Source organism: Penaeus chinensis, chromosome 36, assembly GCF_019202785.1.
Source record: "Penaeus chinensis breed Huanghai No. 1 chromosome 36, ASM1920278v2, whole genome shotgun sequence".
Taxonomy (NCBI): Eukaryota; Metazoa; Arthropoda; class Malacostraca; order Decapoda; family Penaeidae; genus Penaeus; species Penaeus chinensis.
In genome coordinates, this window is record NC_061854.1 from 30,605,527 (window position 1) to 30,615,526 (window position 10,000).

A 10,000-nucleotide genomic window follows, 5' to 3' on the forward strand; every position below is an offset into this window, starting at 1 on the left:
AAGAATGCTACTGCCGACAGAATGAGCGAAAGAGAGAGATAAAGAGACAGTGATAGATAGAGAGATAGAGATGGGTATATATAGATAGAGAGAGAGAGAAAGAAAAAGAGAGAGATGGATGAAGGGAGGGAGGGAGAGATGCGTGGAGAGAGAGAGAGAAGGAAAGAGAGGGAGAGAGAGAGAATAATTGTATCAATGTTTTTTCGATACATTTTGAGAAAAACACCCTAGCTACGTAGCTTAGGCGATACCGATACCAATACAAAAGTATCGTTCGATATATATCTCCGATACATGTATCGCGATACCGCCCGTGTGAACATTATTTTTATATAAGTGAAAAATCCACCGTACCAAACTTCTGAAATAGTTTGAAATCTTTATTAAAGAAGAACAGAATTAGTTTTTGCATTTTGTTTGTTTGTTGTTTTAGTCCATCAAGAATGGAGTGTACGGCTCCCTTTAACATGCCTCTGTTCCCTAGATTCATTTATCTTTCAGGATATATGCTACGCGTAGGCTGTATCTCACCAAATAATAGATGACAAAAGTATATGAACACAGGGACAGTCGTGGCATAAGTGTGTGTGAGGGGGGGGGGGGATAATCTCCCTTTTTAAATACACTTTCCGGAAGTTCGTTATCCGGTTTGATATGACTACGTTAATTGTCGTAATGCAAGGGAATTAATTATCTACTTGATAAAATGTTAGTTCAAAGACGATCTACTATGTGTTTTCAGCAACTGTTGTTACTAGTGTATATGTATATATATATTAAATATATATATATATTTATACATACCATATGTATATTTATATGTAAATATACATATATATGTTATATATATATATATATGTATCTATATTCATATATATAAATATACATATATGTTATAAATATATATATATATACATTTATATATATAAATATATATACATACATATATATACATATATATATATATATATATATATATATATATACACACGGGTAAAAAGAGTCTGTCTCGTTAAAAAGGTCACTGACAAAGAAGACTAGGGAAAATGTGATATAGTTAGTCTCTCTGAGAAACAAAAATCCTCAGTTTGATCTCAAACATTCGCGCTGTGAGCGGGGGTTAAAGGCGGAGAGCAGTAACCGTGAGAAGAATTGTATTTTAAACTTGATTTATTTTCCTCGTTGGATAGTAATAAGCTATTCTTGTGAGTGTTAGTAGTTTTGTAACATTGTTTTTGTTCGGTTAATAAGGATACTCTTTCTCAATGTATGTATGTAATGAATTATGAAAAATTAAGATACGGATCTGCAGGTGTTTTGTTGTCACTTGTTGCTATTCAGCTCTTTCTCCGTAAGTCATTTGCAGTTGTCTGTCTAGTGGATTGCAAATACAAAAAAAAAAAAAAATTCGACTCACAAAAAATAAGGCAAATGGCGTGCAAGAAAAGGTGGTTATTATCTAATAAGAAAAACAAAAGGCTTCCTCCAACGAAACTCGGTGTCCCGGAGGTTCGCGGATTTCTTAGTATTAGTACAAAAACAAATCAGAAGTCGGCGGGCGAACCAAAGCCGTATTTTCCACACAAAATCACAAAACAAAACAAAGGCCGAAACTTCAGCAAAGTTGGACAAAAACCATGTTATTTTCACACACAAGGGATATCCCCAAGTCGACATGACAAGAGGGGGGAAAAATACGTTCTACTAATCAATGATTGGGTGGTGGGTAGGTCTTGGGGTCTTCGGGGTATGGGAGGAGAGGAGAGATAGGCAGGGAAAATGGGGCACGCATTCCCAAGAGATTACGAGGCACTAGAAAAAGAGTGAGATCCCGAGGAATACTATTTTTCGAAAGAAAAATGCAGGTGGAACTTAATGGAATAAAAGTTTAATATAACAGAGAAATAAGAGAGTAAGAAAACACAGAGGACAAGATTAAGAAAACGAGGCCACATTTAATGAGCGAAGACGTGAATAAGATCACCCAAGGATAAGAGAAACTTAACCATATTGTAAAAAAATAGATATTAATAATCAAAATAAAATATAACTATTTCCTTATATATTGCATTGTATCAGGATTTACTAATTATTGTTAATGTTGATCATATGACAGCATTTCAACATCCCTTGGTATTGAGTCATTGATACAAGGACGCAATGCAATTGTAGCAACAAATACGGAAATTATATGTTAATTCTAAAAGACAGTACAGTCTGCGTTTCAATTTCCGCGATAGATGTTTGACGCAAATTCGACATAGCAGCATAATGCAAATGAAACAGATATGATGTATTTCCGTATATGAATTGAAATCACAAGCTATTGGTAGATTAAGGAAAAAGAATCTGGAAGAAAAGTGACGAAGAATTTAATTTGTTATATTTCTATTTGTTCCATTAAAAAAAAAATGGCGAAAGTAATGCATCTTTGATCAAAAGGATGTTGCACGAGAAAATTGGAAATGGTCCTATGAAAATAATATTGATGGAAGATATTGCGCAGCGACGATAAACTGCAGCACTTATCGGCAACAACAGTCGATATTGCAATATCTTGCAACAAATGCCGCTACGTTTTAAGGATAACTGATAATTCATACAACGGCAGATTCATTTCTTAACCAGGATGTTTTTGTCGCACGTGTCAGCAACAAATCTGTCCGAAGGAAGCAGTTCTCTCGTAAATGATTTTTGTGAGCTAGGCAACACTGTTGGTTTATTGTGTGTAGGGTTATCACTTGGGATTTTGTTAGTTTTGTGTCCATTTTGTGAAAAAGAAGTGAACGTGTTTTCGCGTTGCTTTTTTGGTAATTTTGGTTGATATTTTCAAATGATAATGAATTAGTTAGTATTCATAACTTTGGATTATTGTTTTTAAACATTTTTTTTCATTCATGTCATACATTTTCAAATTGAAAATGTATGAGTAATCAATAACTGTTACTCTGATGTAATTATCCGCTCATCTATAATTTTAGTGAGGTGAGAACAGCGTATTAATAAGTTGGATCCGATCTATGGCAATGGCTTTTCCATTTGTCATGTTTTTGCAATAAAATCGTTAATGTTCAACAGAACGAACGACCATATTCATTAGTCACCTACCCCACCCCTAAAAAAAACAAAAAATAGCGTACACATTTTCAAACCTCATTTACAAAAATAAAAAATAAGAGTAATACAAAAAAAAAAAGGAAATCAAACACATTTTCAAAACTCGTCAACCTTTTTTTTTTCTTTTAGAATATTTGAAATGAATATAAATACAGGATTCGTAATGTTCGCTCTTTGCATGGGATTCACGAACGAAAATAATTGAACTGGTATTTCACTTTTTTTTTTTCAATTTCGGCGACGCAATTTCAGGGGGCGATCATATCTAATTAATATGCACTTTTCACGCTTTACATTTTACTCTTCACGTTTGATATTACCTTTGATTTTTTTTTTATCATGACTTTTGCTGACTGAATCAAAGGCTAGTGTTATCTATTTACTTTTTTGGAACTAGTTTTTCATCACAAACTACAGGTAATGATGTAGTGAATGTACACTATTAATGCACGTACAATACACACACATATGTGCGAATAATTATGTAGATTTATCTCCATGAATATCCTTGAATCACATGCATATATATATATATATATATATATATATATGTATCTGTGTGTGTGTGTGTGTGTGTGTGTGTGTGTGTGTGTGTGTGTGTGTGTGCATTTGTGTGCGTGTATACATACGTTTTCATGTGTGAGCGTATATGAATATGTATATATATATGTATATATATCTGTGTGTCTGTGTGTGTGTGTGTGTGTGTGTGTGTACATGTACATATGTGTGTCTATATATATATATATATATGTATATATATATTATACATATGTATGTATATATATTTATATATATATATGAAGATGTATTTATATAAATATATATCATATATATGTATATATATGTATATATAAATGTATAACACACACACGCGCGCGTATGTATATATATACACATATATACACAAACATATATATTTATATGTATATATATACACATATGTATACATGCACACACAAGTATATGAAAACATAAATGTGTGTATATATATGTATATATGTACATATATATGTATATATCTATATGGATATGTGTATGTGTATATATATATGTATATATACAAATAGATATAAATATATATATAAATACATTATTTTTATATGGAAACATTTTTTTATCTATCTGAATGTATGTATAAACATTCATAAATAAATTCATGCATGCATGGATAGACATATACATTTATATATATATATATATATATATATATATATACATACACACACATACATTTGTGTGTGTATATATATATTATATATATACATATAAGCATACATTCATATATCTATATATATGTATGTATGCAAATATATATACATATATATATGTGTATGTGTATATTTATACACATACATACATATATACATATACATATATATATATATATATATATATATATATATATATTGCATGCGTGTACGCGCGGCCCCGCGCGTGTGTGTTTTTGTGTGTGTATGTGTGGGTGTGTTTTTGTGTGTGTATGTGTTTACATGTGCATATATACTGTGAATACATAAACTCTACAGTATACACTGTGAAGTGTAGTGGCAATGGCTTGTGATATATATAAGTATATATAGACACATAAGTATATATTTAAATATATATATAAATATATATATATTTATGTATATATGAAGAGTGAACCAGAGCACGGAGGCAAGACACACATATATGTTCTCAGTACGAAATTATTTTCAAGGATATAAATTATTTCATAGTAGTGAGAGCTGTTGGTTATGACGTCACGTTTCGCTCTCTCTCTCTCTCTCTCTCTCTCTCTCTCTCTCTCTCTCTCTCTCTCTCTCTCTCTCTCTCTCTCTCTCTCTCTCTCTCTCTCTCTCTCTCTCTCTCTCTCTCTCTCTCTCTCTCTCTCTCTCTCTCTCTCTCTCTCTCTCTCTCTCTCTCTCTCTCTCTCTCTCTCTCTCTCTCTCTCTCTCTCTCTCTCTCTCTCTCTCTCTCTCTTCCTCTCTTTTAAATCTTTTCGTACACAATAGCATTTGATCATAGAATGATGATCAAAGCCAAATGCTACCCATAAGCTTTAGAAAATCTGGAGATGGCGACAACAATTCTTCAATGTAATTCAAATAGGCAACAAAACGAGCCATAAGATATTTTACCTCACTATTGATTATTACAAATTCCATACAGTTCTGTTACAAACGTGTTATTTATCAAATATTGGTCTTCAGAGTTTCTAAGAAAAAATGTAATAACATGTACGCCTACAAATATGATATATTAGATGATTTTATAACAGAAAGTTTTTGTAATAACTTGTATTTAGGCTCTTAGTGTCATCGGGAAACTGACCAATAGGACGCCTCGGAACAACTCGCTTGGCCCCGCCCTGCCCAGCGACTGTTACCAGATCAATCTAGGAAATCTCGCTCTTAAACAATAAAGTAAAAAAATCACTATATATATTGGATAATCAAAGTAAATTTAGTTTGTTTATTACACATATTCTTATACTGCTCTGCGGCGTTCGCCTGCACTTTATGTTGATGAACTCTGTGCTACAAAGATTTCTCTGTTTGAATTTCTGGCAACAGTGTAGCTATTATGGCGGAGTGTCGCTCTCAGTGCCAGTGAGACAGGTCGTGTTTCTCGTTCCTCTACCTTTGTGTGTCTTGATTATCCAACTTGGCAGTGCCAGTGTTTTATTTAACTCATCGCCGTGACCTATCGCATCTCCTACGTGCTGTGACGTCGCCTGTGACAGCCAAAGGTGAGTGTTAAACGCAGGTGAAGTCCCTTTGCTCCTCAATCACCTTCCATTCGCCCAATCGATCAGACTGGGAAGCCGCGTCGCCTGTGTCTTCTTGGTCTAATGCCCCCCATGCCTCCCGTGTTCACTCGCTAGGCGACTCCATCTCTCATTTACGTGGCAGACCAGCAGGTAACCAGGCCGCAAAGGGCGTCCGGGAGCTGGCAGACGTGTGGGAAGGGAGAGCGGCGGCCGTGACCATTGCAGACCACTGGCAACACCACGTCCCTCGCTTGCAACACCACGATCCTCGCTTGCAACACCACCTCTTCCGCAGGAGCTCTCGGACCTTGCCAGCCAGATCCACCGGGTCCGGCGGCAGGTACACCGCCCGTGTCATGAGTTCGAAGATCAAGGATCAAAAGCCGCCCAAGGGGGAGCCGTCGAGAGCAACCTGCAGGAACATCGTGTCCTTCGCCCCGGACGCCGGACTTCCCCGGCAGGATCACGCCCTTGGAGGATGAACAAGCGGAGAACCTCCCCCTAGGACAAGGACGTGGTGGGGGCTCCGGCAGTGGCGCCCTGGGTGGGGGGAGGGGGATGCAGAGTGCTTGCTCAGCTACCTCTTGATAGGCTCAGCTGGACACATCATGCTCTTCTGTGCTGCAGGCAGGCAGGCAGGCAGGCAGGCAGGCAGGCAGGCAAGCAGGCAAGCAGGCAGGCAGGCAAGCAGGCAGGCAGGCAGGCAGGCAGGCAGGCAGGCAGGCAGGCAGGCAAGCAAGCAGGCAGGCAGGCAGGCAGGCAGGCAGGCAGGCAGGCAGGCAGGCAGGCAGGCAGGCAAATTGGCCAGCCAGACAGGCAGGCAAATTGGCCAGTCAGACAAATTGGTCAGTCAGACAAATAGGCCAGTCAGACAAATAGGCCAGCCAGACAAGTAGGCAAACAGGAAAGCAAATAACCAGACAGGCAGACATTCATACAAACCTACAGGCAGGCAGGCAGGCAGGCAGGCAGGCAGGCAGGCAGGCAGGCAGGCAGGCAGGCAGGCAGGCAGGCAGGCAGGCAGGCAGGCAGGCAGGCAGACAGGCAGGCAAATTGGCCAGCCAGACAAATAGGCCAGGCAGGCAAATTGGCCAGCCAGACAAATAGGCCAGCCAGACAAATAGGCCAGCCAGACAAATAGGCCAGCCAGACAAGCAGGCAAACAGGAAAGCAAATAACCAGACAGGCAGACATACAAACCTACAGGCAAGCAGGCAGGCAAAGACAGAGACAAGCATAGACAGACAGACAGACAGGCTAGCAGCAGTCAAACAGGTAGGGGCAAACTGGTAAGTTTTTAGACAAAGACAGATAGTTAAGAAAGTATCAAGCAGACATGCAAACAGACAAGTATGTCTTGTGCTAACAGACATATAAACAGATAGACAGAAAGGTTGGCAGTTAGAATAATTTATACAAGTTTTGAGGATTATGATAAGATAAGATTATGATCAGCACTTCTTGCAGTTAATCTCATATGTTATTTCCAGTTTCACCTCTCAGCTTTGCACATGAATGATTCAGATTTATTACCTTGACATAATGCAGAAAATGTAATGTTATTAAAAAAATATACATTTAGCTTAGATACATTCCTATTTTGGGCCCCTGTTCAACGAGAAAGTCATTGTTTGAATAATATTTAATCATCATTCATCACTTGTCAGCTGACTATAGTTTCTGTGGAAAGACAGTCATTCTAAGATTAATGACATTTATTCATTCAGGTCACACTTCCCACTTATCTTATCTCAGACTGTGATTAAAAAGGAATTATTACTAATCATTTACATACCTGGTTACTGTTTGACTGATAAGAAATGTTCAAGATTTTCCAGCTGCGCATGGTGTCCTCCCATTAGGGCAATGCAATGGCCAGTTGCAACTTAGTGTTTCATGTAGCGGAGAGAAATGGAAAAATAATGCGTGTTTGCAATGATTCAATATCTTTTCACTCTCCAAGATATGGGGTATACTTTTTATTAATTTTACAGTGGTTGTTTGTAAGCTGTATATATAATGGTTGTGAAAGAATATTGTACTGTTTCAGTAAATTGGAGATATTACAGTTTGTTCCATATCAGTAATAAAGAGCTATAAAGGAATTAAATTGATTTTGGTTCACTTAATTGACATTTACTAAGCATTTTAAGGGAAATCTAAATATTTGTATGGTTGGAATAGGTGTGTTGCAAATGTAGAAAGGGTATGAATGAGAATTAATATCTTCATGGTGCAAGAGATGTATTTGACCAATTTTGATTATTGCTTTGTCAGAAATGTATCTCTTTGTACTGTGAAGATATTCATTCTCATTCACACCTTTTCTACATACAATTGGTCTGTATAAAAGAAAAAAAATAGGGGTGAGACCTTAAAAAAAGAGTAATATTGGTAGGAAAACAAACCAATTGCTTATCAATTCATGAATCTATGGCGTGGATACAGCAAATGGAAACCAACCTCTTGTTGGTATATTCTGAAAAGGTTGCTTCATATGATGCTATTCTGAACAATTACCAGCTAATGACAGGCAGTAGCATAAGATCATTTAAGATTTAAAAAGAGAGGTATCTGCAAGCTTATCTAATTGTATGATATTATTTAATGTAAAGTATATATATATCAGGAATGAATTGCAAAGTAGTGATATACATATTTCAGCATTATGTTATATACATGGTATGTGTATTTTATTTTTATGTTATATAAATGGTATGTGTATTCTATTTTTATTTTTGAATTGTGGAAGACCTAGGAGACATGACCGCATTACATGTTAATCTCTGAGGAAGCTTTGGAAATTTAAATTTTTAATGGAAGTAAAGTTGGGGCCCATTCATAATTTTTATGGGAAAAAAATCAATTTATTATTATTATTATTATTATTATTATTATTATTATTATTATTATTATTATTATTATTATTATTATTACTATTATTATTATTATTATTATTATTATTATTATTATTATTATTATTATTATTATTATTATTATTATTATTATTATTATTATTATTATTATTATTATTACTATTATTATTATTATTATTATTATTATTATTATTATTATTATTATTATTATTGCTATAATAAAATTATTAACCAGAATAATTGTAATAAGAATATGAAAACTATCTTCCTAAAAACTCAGGGAATGGAGAAATTAGGTGTAATTGACTTCTTGGTGATGAAACATTTGTGGAGCTATCTCTTGTGTAAACAAAAGAAAACTGCAGTGGACGTTGCATATTTATAAGTTGTATATGCTCTGCTGCCATCAATAGGTTAAGGAGTTGGATCAGTGCCCCTATGATCAGTGTAGAAAAAATATTCAGAAAAAGTATGTGAGAATGAACAGTTTCATAATGCAGAATATGTAATCAATGTTTCAGTATGCTGATAAAGGTGTAATATCAAAACCTTGATTACATATTCTAGAGTTTGGTATTATTAGGCCTAATTCTCATTCATACCTTTTCTAAATAATGGCCCTATGCTTGATGCTGGTTGATTTATTCAGTTTATTGTCTCTCAAAAAAAACATTGCAAGTTTGAGTAGCAAACTGATTACACAGAAGATCAGCTTTGTGGCATCTAGCAGGCATACTTTAGTGTGTACTCAGTGAAAAAAAAAAGTTTACCCAGCAAAGCTTATGTGATAAACTGCTCATCTTTAACCTCATTAGCTTAGTGGTATAAGTGAATTATTAAAGTTTCACAGAGAAAAAAAAAGTGTATGAATACAATTGTCTTATTTGGACTACTTATTAATTATTTGTTATTTTCTTTATCATATATGTAAATACTATGCCTGTACATATTTTTGTCCATATATGTACATGTATACACACAAGTTTGTATATACACATTGGCTTACACATGCATATGTGAATATGCATGTACACATGCATATGTGAACATGCATATACACATGCATGTTCATTCATTCACACATACCTTCATACATACATTTTTACCTATTCCTATATTCTGAACATTGCTCAATTATATAATTTATGTTGTCCTACAAACAATTCTGTTTGTCTGTGGATATCTTTTCACATGCATATCTACTTACATTTTCATTGCATTCTTGTTTAACCACTCCTTCCTGTCATCA

The 10,000-nt window shown here is 35.3% G+C and overlaps 1 protein-coding gene across 27 annotated transcripts in view; it reads left to right on the plus strand.

Moving 5' to 3' along the window:
- Positions 1-5,688: 5,688 nt before the first annotated feature.
- LOC125044694 (rho GTPase-activating protein 190-like) overlaps positions 5,689-10,000 on the plus strand; it is a 194,055-nt gene continuing 189,743 nt past the window's right edge. For all 27 annotated transcript variants that reach the window (XM_047641523.1, XM_047641521.1, XM_047641526.1 and 24 more), the window contains exon 1: positions 5,689-5,854. The gene's annotated coding sequence lies outside the window, so the exon portion shown is untranslated. The remainder of the gene's footprint in view (positions 5,855-10,000) is intronic.